The 13,611-nt window shown below is 46.6% G+C and overlaps 1 protein-coding gene and 1 long non-coding RNA gene across 3 annotated transcripts in view; one reads left to right on the top strand and one right to left on the bottom strand.

Annotated features, from left to right (window-relative positions):
* fto (FTO alpha-ketoglutarate dependent dioxygenase) overlaps positions 1-13,611 on the top strand; it is a 201,923-nt gene that overhangs the window by 137,481 nt on the left and 50,831 nt on the right. The window lies entirely within an intron of this gene.
* LOC133498153 (uncharacterized) lies at positions 4-13,271 on the bottom strand. Its single transcript, XR_009794216.1, has 3 exons — positions 13,199-13,271; positions 366-421; positions 4-270 (listed from the first exon to the last, which is right to left on the bottom strand). It is a non-coding gene; the product is annotated as an uncharacterized LOC133498153 (long non-coding RNA).

Here is a 13,611-nt window from a genome sequence, read left to right as displayed (position 1 = left end):
ACACATTAAAGTTATCAACTAGTGTTGGAATCAGAAAGGAAGGATAATGGGTTTTTCAACTATTGTCGATGTTTGGTTACGGAAAAATGCATGCAATACCTCAACATAATCATTTATGATATGACAGTTTGAAATTTAGTACAGATTTGAACAAAAATCATGAAAAAAATCATGCCTTTCGTGGGCCACATAATATCACGTGGCGGGCCGCATCTGGCCCCCGGGCCTGGAGTTTTCCACCTGTGCTTTAGAGCTGCGCCACCGTGCCGCCTGTATACAATAATATAATGAACAAATTTTAATCATGATTAATTGTAACATATGACTTTCCATATGAAAAATGGACAATTTATTTGTATACTTACACTGAGTACAGCGCTACTCTCTGTTTCTCTGGATGTCCATTGTGTGACACAGGATTCTGAAAAGAAAGTTTACTACTTGATACATTTTCATCAAAATTTTATTGTAACATTTAAAATTATACAGACACAAATATGTAATGCCCATAAAAGAAGCCTCTTGGTCCAGTACTCTCTTTGCAACGTAGCAATGCAGCAGGTGACCTCATTGATGGAGTCGAAACAAGAAAAAAAAAGTATTTCCCTAGTGTGTCCATAAGGTCCTTTTTTTCCTAATCACTTTTAAGGATGATAGATTGGTGAATTAAGAATCAGTCAGAGCACTCGCCATGTTCATTACCGCACTCACTGATGTTTTGTCAATCGCACGACTCGCTTTTGTCTTGTATGCTTTGGGCGATGCGTTTAGTTACACTGCTGGGAATTGTCCGTAACCCAGTTTTACATTGGAAATAGCCAGCAGGGAAGGAAAGCAAGCGGTGGGAGGGATTTGAGGGCTTGACAAAGAGTAACCGCTGATTAATTATGCGCATGCCTGATTGTGGCATGTTATCTGCTGCTATTAATGGCCAAGGATAATCACTCTGGATCGTAATTGCAGCCTCTTGACTTGGCGAGTTTTGTGTTTAACATCCATCTTGGAACTCGCCAAGGTGGACCACTTAATTTAATTCTGCAGGATTCTTCAAGTAATTCCTGAGGAATTTACTTGGTTCGTCGATGTAATAATTATATTAGTGGCATATTTTGTGTGTGCTGGATCTTGTCACGTCCCATCGGAACGAGAGTAGGACCCATATGCAGGAACTCGGAAGACGCAAGGTAGTTCAAGAAGAGACTCGTTTATTATATGCCAAGGTCGGGGATCGAGCAGGCAGTCCGGTGCAGCAGCGGTAGTTGGGACGTCGGGCGAAGAGAGTAGGTGAGTGAGCGGGCAGGCAGGAGTCGGTACACGGGAGAACAATCAACGCAGGCAAAAGTATCAAAGGAGTCAGGCTTACAAGGTTGGTCGGAGAACGGAAGAAGGTCGGTACACACAGGTTCGATCAGGGATACCGGAGCACACGAACGGGACATAAAGATCATACGAACTGGCGCCGGCCAGTTGTCATCGCGGTCATATAAATCCACAGCATAATCAGGCTGCATGAGGCGCAGGTGTGCACCTTCCAATCAGAGCAACCGCGGACACCCGCCCAGCCCAGGCTGGAGCGGCAGGATCATGACAGTACCCCCCCCTCAAAGGCACGGCTCCCAGACGTGCCTAAACGAAAGAAACAGACAATAATTATTAATACAGGCAGGGGTGGGCGGAAGGGGCTCCGGAGGAGGGCACGCCCTCCCCTGAACCCCAGACTGGTGGCCATCCAGGCCACCAAACGCGAGACGTCCGGGTGACAGGTCAGGAGGACGACCCGGACGCCAAGCACCAGGGTCCCCACGGGGCGATTCGGGCGGACGACCTCTGTGAGGAACCAAACTAAGAAGCAGGCACCAGAACGAGGCAGGCCACTGCTCCGGACGAGAACCTCCCACGCCGTAGTTGCCAGATGACCAGGGATTAGTCGCCACCGAGGCTTGGTCAGTAGGCAGCCGTGGATTGGTCACCAATGAGGCCAAGTCATGAAGCGGCTGGGAGCCATCTGGAGCGAATAGGATGATGGAGAGAAGGACCAGAGCCATGACCGCCACCATCCTGAAGTCTCTCCAGCTCCGGGGTGGCTCATCAGAACTTCCCAGCTCTTGTTGGACAGGAACGTGAGAAGGCGGCGACCCCATCGCCATGGCCACCTCCTGGACAGCAACGTGAGAAGGCGGCGACCCCATCGCCATGGCCACCTCCTGGACAGCAACGTGAGAAGGCGGCGACCCCATCGCCATGGCCACCTCCTGGACAGCAACGTGAGAAGGCGGCGACCCCATCGCCATCGCCACCTCCTGAACAGCAACGTGAGAAGGCGGCGACCCCATCGCCATCGCCACCTCCTGGACAGCAACGTGAGAAGGCGGCGATGCCATAGCCCCCTCCTGGACGGCAACGTGAGAAGGCAGCGTCAGTGTCACAGTCGCCGCCTCATGGACAAGAACGTATGGGCGTGCTCGTCGCCGACAGAGCAGGAGTGTGGAGCGTCTGCGGGACGGTCGCCACTGGTACTCCAGAGCACGGACGAGAAGCGGCTGTAGAGACGTCGCCACCTCCTGGACAGCAACGTGAGGCGGCATCGGGTCGGTCCCCACTGCCACGTGAGCTTGCAGTGCATTCGTTGAAACAGCAACGTGGGCGTGCCGCGGTGGCGAATCCGTTTCCAGGGCAACGTGAACGAGAGTCGGCAGAGAGTCAGTCGAAACTGACACGTGGGCATGTCTCGGGAGCGGGTCAGTTCCGACTGCCGCATGAACTCTGCTCGGAACAGCCAAAACCTCGACGTGGGAATGGCGAGGAGGCGGGTCAGTTTCCACAGCGACGTGCGCTTGGCGAGGTGGCGAGTCCGTACCCACTGCGACGTGCACTTGAGGTGGCGAGTCCGTTCCCACTGCGGCGTGCACTTGGCAAGGGGGCGGGTCGGTTTCCACAGCTACGTGCGCTTGGCGAGGTGGCGAGTCCGTTCCCACTGCGGTGTGCACTTGGCAAGGGGGCGTGTCGGTTTCCACAGCTACGTGCGCTTGGCGAGGTGGCGAGTCCGTTCCCACTGCGGCGTGCACTTGGCAAGGGGGCGGGTCGGTTTCCACGGCAAGGTGAACCTGAGCAGGCAGAGAGTCAGTCGAAACTGACACGTGGGCGTATCTCAGGAGCGGGTCAGTTCCAACTGCCACGTGAACCTGCATCAGCAGCGAGTCTGTCACCGTTGCGACGTCAGAGTAGCTCGACTGGTTCGCCCATCCTTGCCGGACCTGGGCCGTGAGAGCCGCCAATTCAACGCTCTGCCGCTCTATCTCCTCCCGCATTTCACGGTAGAACGCCTCGTGATTTGGCGGCTCCTCCTCCCTCTGGGCTGGAAGCTTCGCCACCAGCTGCGGGTCTGCGGGCTTCGCCGTTGCCGGCGAGGAGTGGGAGGACTGTGTCTTAGTTGCCGTGCAGCGGGAGGCACAAGGGAGCGCCCGGCCGGGGCGTCTCCTCTGGCCGCCACGCGGAGGTCCCGGGTAGATGGCCAAGCGGGTTCCCTCGTACAGATTGGTGTACTTGGACCTACAGGGCCAAGTCACTCGGGTGCTGGAAACGCGGGGAGGTGAAACAAACTGACTGGGATGAAAAGCCGGGCAAAGAGATTCAAAATCAAAGTCGTACTCAGGCAGTCGGTCATACAAATCACAGTCCTCCTCATATTCTGAAAAGTCAGAGTCCAGAAGAATATGAGGAGCCGGACGGGTCGTGTTCGGGACGTATTCATACCTCGCTGGCGGAGCGTAAGACACGGAAGTGGAGGACGTCAGGGAGCCTACCCGGATTGGACAGGCTTGGTCCTCCGGCAGACGGTCTACCTTGCGTCGGTCCCGGCGACGCCGGGTCTTTCCTGCTGGGTCCTGTATTGGCCAGTTCGTTCTGTCACGTCCCATCGGAAACGAGAGTAGGACCCAAATGCAGGAACTCGGAAGACGCAAGGTAGTTCAAGAAGAGACACGTTTATTATATGCCGAGGTCGGGGATCGAGCAGGCAGTCCGGTGCGGCAGCGGTAGTTGGGACGTCGGGCGAAGAGAACAGATGAGCGGACAGCCAGTAGTCGGTACACGGGAGAACAATCAACGCAGGCAGAAGTATCAAAGGAGTCAGGCTTACAAGGTTGGTCGGAGAACGGATGAAGGTCGGTACACACAGGTTCGATCAGGGATACCGGAGCACACGAACGGGACATGAAGATCATACGAACTGGCGCCGGCCAGTTGTCATCGCGGTCATATAAATCCACAGCCTAATCAGGCTGCATGAGGCGCAGGTGTGCACCTTCCAATCAGAGCAACCGCGGACACCCGCCCAGCCCAGGCTGGAGCGGCAGGATCATGACAGATCTTAATGTGACATTTTGTTTATTTTATGAGTAATTCATTTAAATTTCGATTGTATTTATTTGTCAATTGTAATGTAGTTAAAAGACTTTAGATTACCTTTATTTTGGAACTCTCTTTTTTTTATTGAACTTTTGTGAGGAATACATATAATCATTTGGATGACCGGTTTAATACACTACACTGGTAAACAGCACATTTATTGTCATAGATTTTTTTTTTTAGATGATTTCTGACAATTTTGATCTGCTAAATCCTAATATTGGATTGCTTTTGCTTTTACCAGCCAGTGCACCTTTCCTGTTAGCATCTGTGCTAACAGTAATATAACGGTTGTTTTTAACAGTATTCGACATAGCTAAAGATTTTTATTTCATGATGAATTAATTTAGTGTGACAGTGTCTCTGCTTTTGCCGTCTAGGCCTAGAGTCCAACAAAATTTTCAGTACATTCTTCTGGAAATGTGCATTTACGACTGTCCATTTATGATATATTTCACACCTGGGGGGTTGCTGGAGTCTTAACAGCTGTTCCTTACCCCTGCTTTAAGTGAGGATAAGGGTGGAGGGATGCTTTTGACAGTGTCAGCCCTGTGCACTGTATGCAAGTTTGAACAGGAAGCGGCGATATTACTGCACATCGCTGGAGGATATGGAAAATAATTAAGAGATCTGAGTGAAAGGCAAAAAAAAGGGCTTTTAGAAAGTTTTCACAGCAAACTTTTAATTCAGCCCCTAAATGAGTGTCATTATTCTCACTCACGTGGTGGAGGGAATTTATATACTCATACACAAGCTGTGAGGGGTGGGGAAAAAAACACATTAAAATATGAGTTAATGAGAAAATGGCACTCGGCAACTCATTTTTAAGCTCTGTTGAAACGAGGGACAAAGCCGGCAAAATGCTGCTATTGCTATGAAATATGTTGCCGTAAATGTAAATGCCTGTTTTATGTCACTCCTGCCTATTAGAGAGAAAAATATAAGGAAGATAAATGGACAGTTTATTCCTCATTTTTATCTCATTTTGGCACATTTCTTTCATTATAAACTTGAGAAGCCCTGTTAGAAAGGGAAAATCATGTGAAATGGAGCCTGACTTCTTTTTTTTTCTTTTTCACTCTCTCCTTCGCAGTTTGTCTGAAATGAAATGTAATTAGAGGGAAGGGGGAACTTTTAAGGGGGAAAACTGAGTAATCACAGCCTTTAAAGACAGTTTTTTTGTCAGCCTTGTGGCCAGCCAGACTGTGTTAGTCTTCGACACAATGCCCCACTGTTTTATTTTTTAGTAGTGAGATGCAATCACCACAAAATTTAAAAGCTCATAATTGTGTGAAAGTTAGGGAAGTCATCACCCCATGACACCAGTTTCAATACAAAATTGGGTGGGGGTGTCTCCCGTACGAGAATGCATGGAAAAGTTTCAGGGACCCATGCCGCAAATTGAAGAGGAAGTCACCCATTTTGGTTTGATATGGGCGAATTCAAAAGCTAGGAGTTTGAACAACACTCCCGGGGGAATAGGCAGTGACCGATCGACACAAAATTAGATGGCCGTGTATCATAACAGAATGCATAGAAAATTTTGAACAACACTTGTCCCAAATTAAATAAGAAGTTGGTCATTCTGGTTTGTAGAAACCTTTTTGAAAGAATTCCAAGGCCTGTGCTTTGACGATCTCGACCCATCCATTCATCTCGTCTACAATGTATCCTCACTTGGGTCACCTGTGCGCTGGAGCCAATCCCTGCTGACTACTCCCCAATTTCTCCAAATGAGCGCCACTCGGAAGCAGGTATCCTAGAAAGATGATTCATGCTAAATTGCTTAGCTTTATTATTCTCTCTGCCATCTAATGCGGGTGAAGCATGACCTCAAAGGTTCACGATCACTTTGATGATTCGCCGTGGAAAAGGGAGTGCGAGGGGCTGTTCATCACTTCTTGATTTCTTTCTTCTAATGGCTACGCTCTGCTGCAGCCACTGCTTCGCTTTAACGTTCTCAATGGAAACCAAAACGTATTTATTGGATTTTCTCCATGGATAGGAAGAAAGGCTAGAAATGATGAAAACTTGTGGGTGAAAATGGGTGTGTAATATTGAAAAAAAATGTTTAAAAAAAGAAACTCTTTTGGGGATCCTGTGGGAGACAAAAAGGCTTTGTAACAGCCACATTAGAGACTTGTTTCAAGAGCCCAGTTGGCATGGCTAATAAACACTTTTTGGTTTTAATGGCGAAAGCGCCCTCGCTGCGGCGTTAAAAAAAAAAAAAAGGTACCCCTTTTATTTTGGTCATTTTCTTTTCTTCCTCAAGCTGGCACCCAACAGTTTGCAGATCCAGTCCATATCCTTGTCTTGCAGGAGGACTCCGTTCCTCCCCAGCCCCCCACCATCCCCATTCACATACCCCCACACAATTAAAAGTGCTATCAGAGAAAAATAAATAAGTGATGGCCTTTTTTTTTTTTTATACCCTGGCAACCAGCTTTGTGAACGTGTTAAGACTGATGGCCCCATCAGCAGCAGAAAAAGGGAAATGTGAATTTTTCACCTTTAAATTTAATTCAGACTCATCTTCTCTCATCCCAGCTTTTTTGCCCTTCCGCTGGCTCTGTGTTCCTCTTATACAGTAATTGTAAACACAGCAATTATGGATTGTTCGAGACTTAATTATAGTGTGTGCCGAGCCCTGGGGGTTCGGCGAGGCAGGGAGCTTTGGTGGAATGCAGCGGCTGATAAAAAACGCCAGCTCATCAGCGCGCCGCTGACGATGACGCCGGTGAGCTCCAGTGAACGCGGACCGCAGGGAGCCCTTCCCGAGCGCATCATCCCCCGGGGGCCCCTTACAGCCAAAGAACCAATTAGTATTAGGCGGGAATTAATCTGAACAGGACACAGCCACTCCAACAACTCTTACCAAGGTGAGGGGGAATTAAAGCAAATGGCTTGCTTATTGGGTCTCGCTGCTGTTGCCATTTAGGTCGTTTGCCACCTCTACTTAGTTGTCTCGTGAGACAAGCTCGGCCCGAGATGGCACTTGTTTTTCTGCACACTGGAAGTCTAAAAAATGTTGACTTTAAAGCTATATTTCAGTTTCGTTTGGTTCAGTTTGAGACAGTTCACATTGGTAAATCATGATCAGAATTGTGTTTGCTTGCAAAAATGCTTGAACTGGCTGTATCGCAATGTGAAATATCATAAATGCAAACACACTACAACACGAACTATACCACAGCACAAACTGTATCAAATATACAAGGTGATACGACACAAACCCACACAAAACCGCAATGATCACCACACTGCAATGCGAACAACACTGCAATGTAAACCACACTACAGCATGAAGCATGCTGCAAAATGGACTAAACCACAACATACTGAACCACAAACTAAACCAGACCACAATGTCAACCAAATTGCACCGCAAACTATATTGCAAGACCAACCACAACACTAACCTCACTGCAACACAAACTATATTGCAATTTGAACCATACTGCAATGCCAACATGCAATGCACAGGGTCTGATGTAGTCTTCTTCTTTTCCTTTCGGCTTGTCCCGTTAGGGGTCGCCACAGCGTGTCATCTTTTTCCATCTAAGGCTATCTCGTGCATCCTCCTCTTTAACACCCACTGTCCTCGTGTCCTCCCTCACAACATACATCAACCTTTTCTTTGGTCTTCCTCTCGCTCTTCTGGCTGGCAGCTCCATCCTCAGCACCCTTCTAGCAATATAGTCACTCTCTCGCATCTTAACATGTCCAAAACCATTGAAGTCTGCTCCCTCTAACCTTATGTACAAAACATCCAACTTTGGCTGTCCTTCTAATGAGCTCGTTTCTAACCCTATCCAACCTGTTCACACCAAGCGAGAACCTCAACATCTTCATTTCTGCCACCTCCAGTTCAGCTTCCTGTTGTTTCTTCAGAGCCACCGTCTGTAATCCATACATCATGGCCGGCCTCTCCACTGTTTGATAAACTTTTCCCTTCATCCTGGCCGATACTCTTCTGTCACATAGAACAGCAGACACCTTCCGCCAACTGTTCTACCCCGTTTGTACCCGTTTCTTCACTTCCTTACCACACTCTCCATTGCTCTGTATTGTTGACCCCAAGTATTTGAAGTCGTCCACCTTCGCTATTTCTGATTTAGTAAAATCCCATATTACCAGCAAAAATTTGCATTCATAGTCTATGATTGTATTCTAATGCAAATGGTATCACATTACTATGACTGGTACCCTAAAAACAGGATGCTGAAAATTGGGACCGTATGGGTATTATGAAACTGAAATAGCACTAATACCTACTCTGCAATACTGAACTGAACAGGGAATGCAGTGTTATAATTTTCAGTCATCGAGATTTTAGACATTCAAAGCCCAGCCATGTTGTCAGATCCAATGAGGGGAAAGAGTCCAATCATGAGCCATGCCCAGTTTAAGTATTGATTTTCAGGGAGTATGGCTCCATTAAGGTCCTGCCTGCCCTTGCTGTCTATCGGTCAGTGGGGGAAGCTGCGGGCTGCCACGACCCCAACTGCAGTTAACAATTTATTCCCCCAGACCGGCAAGGCCGAAAGTCCCCGGGAAGCCATCATGGGGTATACCCACCACTCCAGTACCACACAATTAGGCTACATTATCTCTTTGGTCAGAGCTGTTCCAGAGGTTGATTAGCACTTTCTTATGATATCAGTGATGACAGCTAGCATTGATTTAGCGTTACTCTAGTTCACCCTCAGAGACCTGAGCACTACAGCGGCAGATACTCGCAACCTGCCTCCTGCTCAGCGAGAGCTAACTCAATCTGACTGCTAATGTGCCAACTCACCATCAAAAGGCGGCACGAGTCAGTATTTGAAATCAATGTGGATTATGCAAAGCACACACAGGAGTACAGGATGTTTATTTTGTAGTTCGGCCCCCCTTTTGTCACTTTCAGCACAATTTGTTTTTATACCTCATGACAGTCACTGTGGTTTAACAAGGGGAGGTCGTCCTCTTACAATACCCGTCCATAAGCTCTACATATACAAATTGCCTCTTTGCATATGCCTCACGAGGCTCCAGATAGAGGCTTCCACTTTGACACCCAGATGCATCCTCTTATTTGTGTTGTTCCTTTTTTCCTCGACGGCTGCTTTTTGTTGTCAGTGTGTCGTCTCCTCAGGAGAGACCACAAAGAGCCCAGCGCTAATTTCTTATTTTGGCAATTAACGTGAAGATGTCAAAAGCGGTATCGTCGGTGTCTGCTGCTTACCACACGGACAATGTCTGCTGCGTCTTTCTCTCTCCTGTAATCTCTTTGTTGCTTGCCTGCCATTTTCTTTTACACCTTCTGTTCTGTTCTTGTCATCCCTTTTTTCGTGGCCCCCGGTGTCCTCCCTTTGTTTTAGCGGCTCACTTACGTGCTTTGTTTTTTTTCTCTCATTCTCTCTCTCTCTGTCTGTCTATCGCTTGCTCTCTCACTCAATATTGTTTGTTTTACGCAGCAGTTAAATAGCATTACATTTGGTTTCTCCCCCCCACCTACTGCCATGCCTCACGTCGCTCCATCCTGTCTGCTTGTGTGCTTGAGGGCCCATGCAGGCCAAGCAAACGATGACAAATGAAGCGCTTTGTCTGTTAGTGGCTTTGGCAGGAATTAATCACCGTTCAGTAAAGCGCCGTGATGAGGATTCAGGAGATGCTTGTGAGAGATAGAGCCATCTGTGTATCTGATCCATCAATGCGTTGACAGGAGCCTCGGGCGGGACACCAGGTATTGAGGCCTACTCTGGGACCCCGGTCCAGCGCCCCCGCCTCAGGTGCTAGTGGTCACAAGTTCATAAAACTCTGATTTAATAAGTGAAAATGCTCTGACTTCAGCTTATAATGTATCACTGCAGGTTCATAGCATTTAAAAACTGTGTAATGTGGCATGTTCCGCTCATGCTCATGTCGATTTACTGTGGCTTTTTCCATCTTCCAAAAACTTTCATGTTAGGCTCATTGAAGAGTCTTAAGTTGTTCAAATGTCTGAGTCCAATGTGATTGGCTAGCGACCTGTTTAAGGTGTACCCATCCTATTGTCCAAATAAGCTGGGAGAGGCTCGAGCTCACCTACTGCCCAAATGATGCAAAGCACTATGGAAAATGGATGGGTAGATGCAAAGTGGGCCATTCAGAATGATGTCTTTTATGCAAAAGGTACGATAGCAAGTTTTAAGCCTCAAAAACACACTCACACAAACACATTCAATTGAAGCCAGACGTTTACATACCCTATGCGACCCCGGTCCTAAGAACTGTGAGGCAGACGCTCTAATCAATTGACCCCTCCGTACAGGGCACTTAACCACGCCTCCTGAAGTCACGTCACCCCACTGTTGCTAACCTCAGACAAACATTGGACAAAATGGCATCGCAGGAAGAAAAGTCGAGAGCGAAATTGTCCGATTTACCAGCTGATTTTTCACTCGCATTCTTACCGAATAGTGAAATATCGTTGAAGAGCAGACAGCAGGGCTTCAAGTATTTCAGCGAGGGGTATTTCAATGGTATTTCCATGCATATCGACGGAGAAACCATTGATATTAGCGCAAGATCTTTCCAGAGTCAGAGGAAGACCAAGAAGCCACATAATATATTATCACCCAAAGACGAATTCGTCAGTGACAGTTTCCTATTTTCGTGTTACCTATCACACTTGTGTGCAGAATCTGTATGTGTATCTGTATAGCCGTTTGTGAACCGCCGTATGAAGGAAAAGAAGAAGGCGAGGCTTGATTTGCCAGTTGTTTCTCTTGTTTTCTTTGTGTAACGTCACGCGCTCCCCTCAATAATTATTCTTGAATTACTGCCGAAACTACTTAAGTCCCGACCGAGTACGACAATCACTACTTTAGTGTCCTCAAACATCCTTCCTTCAGTCTTGGTGTCTCGGTGCACGTCGAAGGCTTTTAGGACTCGCTAGTCCGGTTTAGCTTAGCTCGCTAGCCGCCAACAAAGAGACACGTTTGTACAGTCAGGTCGTCGCAAAGTATCGCTCAACACAGATCAAGTGTGTCAATCATTCGCACGTAGCTATGTTATGCAAACGAAGAACTGCTAATTCATTTATATGAGACCTGTATTGAAAATCAAATATAGGGCTTACCTTTGTGCAAACATATCTGTTCTGCTTGAGTTTAGATGGATTCAGTTGATCATGCGATCTTCCACAAAGTTTGATCCATTGAAGACATTTTTCGTACTCGGTCTTCGGTTTTAGAAAGGGTACAAATTGAACTCCACCAACTAGCCTATCAGGATACCTGTCGTCACTATTGCAAAGGCCGTGACTACACCTCTTAACCATATCTATTGTTAAGGATCCCTAAGACGTGATAAAACGCAAACAAAAGCTCTACTGAACCATGCGACTTTGTTTGAGGTTATGGCGGACGAGAATAAGGGGTGTGGTTTAGGCACATCTCTGGCCTCTGATTGGTCAGTGACGCGGCCTACGCAATTTCTACGGAGGGGTCAATTGCGCCACTGTGCTATCTAACTTTAGATAGTGAGACAAAAATGTTAGTTTTTACAGTGTATGTAAACTTCTGACTTCAACTCTGTATCTATCTATCTATCTATCTATCTATCTATCTATCTATCTATCTATCTATCTATCTATCTATCTATCTATCTATCTCTATCTATCTATCTATCTATCTATCTATCTATCTATCTATCTATCTATCTATCTATCTATCTATCTATCTATCTATCTATACACACACATACACAAAGTAATCATTAGTTATTGATTTCCTTCAGACTGATCTCATATTTGCATTTTGTTGAGTGTGTTGTTGAGCAAACCCCAAAGCATGCAACAGGCAATTGCTGTCATTCCTGAGACCAAAACTATAGTATTTGCGCTCGTGGTTTGTATCAAATCATATATGTTAGAATCACGTTGGTCACGTTAGGATTAAAAAAAAAAACAAGATACAAGTCACAGCCTCCATATGTGTCTATACATGCTTAGGGAGGGCCTTTTGCAAATCCAAAGTGTATGTTATGGTTTGTGACAAATCCCTGACATGACACGCTAATCAGATAAGCACTGAAAGCCCCGAGGCTAGCGAGGCTAGTGATCAGACAAAGAACAGACTAAGGCAGGGGAAAAGAAACATAATAAATATGTGTAAAATGTTACAAATTATAAGTGCTCTGCCATCGAGTTTACGTAATGTGCTCTTTGCGTCTGAGCCCGGTCGCACATTCCTCAGGGTAATTTACAATGCGTCTATGAGCCGCCTGTTTAATTTAGCTTTTTTTGTGGCGTACCCGCATATTTTTCTTGTTGAGCAGTGTTTAAGGTAGGGATAGACACGGGAGTAATTGCAGGTTTTGACTGCGAGTCGGGCTCGAGATAGCAGACGTTAGTAGTTCCCCTTTAGGATGGGGAAAGTGAGAATTGGAAAAAAAGATATCACAGATAAAGCAATGAGCAAAAGGTGTGTTGCTTTGCTACTTCACTGCCAGTGAAGAAGTCACATGGCGCCGCAAAAAAAAGTTTAATTTAGGCGGGAAAAAAAGAACAACAGCAAAACTGAATATAAACAAGTACCTAACTGGGACAGCATTTTTTTTTTTTTCGAATGAGGACACATCAGTCTGTAATTGCAGCAGCATAACAAACACAAGCCAAAATTAGTCTCTCACAATAAACTGACAGGGGTATAAAAACAAGGCAGTGTACATGATGTGAGATTATAATGAGGCATTGATTGTTTGTTCTCCATTTCCATTTCGGCTCCCTCTAAAATTGAAGGCAGCCACTTGTAAACAACCCTACCTTACTGTATGTCTTTGCTCTTCTCATTAGCTTATTCTCTTAATTCCCACCACCACGAACACCCCATCTTCACGTTATCAGGCTTAGATTGTCACTTCCTGCCGTGGGAGCGCTTCCTGTTTTTCCTGACCATATTCTTGTCCTTGCTACCCGAACCAATGTTATGGAGGCATGCTTCTCTGGGGATGTTTGTTTGCGCGCCGCACCTTTTAAAAAAGTGCCTTTTTGTGGCAAGACAGGAATGTTCCCTTGCTTGTTATTGGGCTGCTGGTGTAAGAAAGCCCAATTACCACCAGGTTGCAATTCCAGACCAGTTGGGTTCTGGTGAGCAGCTGGTAGAGGTAATTGTAAGGGGAATGGCTATATTGGTGGGCCTTGAGGGTACCAGGAATACCATGGCAAATTTTAAGGCT

Source organism: Syngnathoides biaculeatus, chromosome 3 (genome assembly GCF_019802595.1).
Source record: "Syngnathoides biaculeatus isolate LvHL_M chromosome 3, ASM1980259v1, whole genome shotgun sequence".
Lineage (NCBI taxonomy): Eukaryota > Metazoa > Chordata > Actinopteri > Syngnathiformes > Syngnathidae > Syngnathoides > Syngnathoides biaculeatus.
The sequence above is the reverse complement of the archived record's forward strand: the minus strand, read 5'-3'. Positions and strand labels throughout refer to the sequence as shown.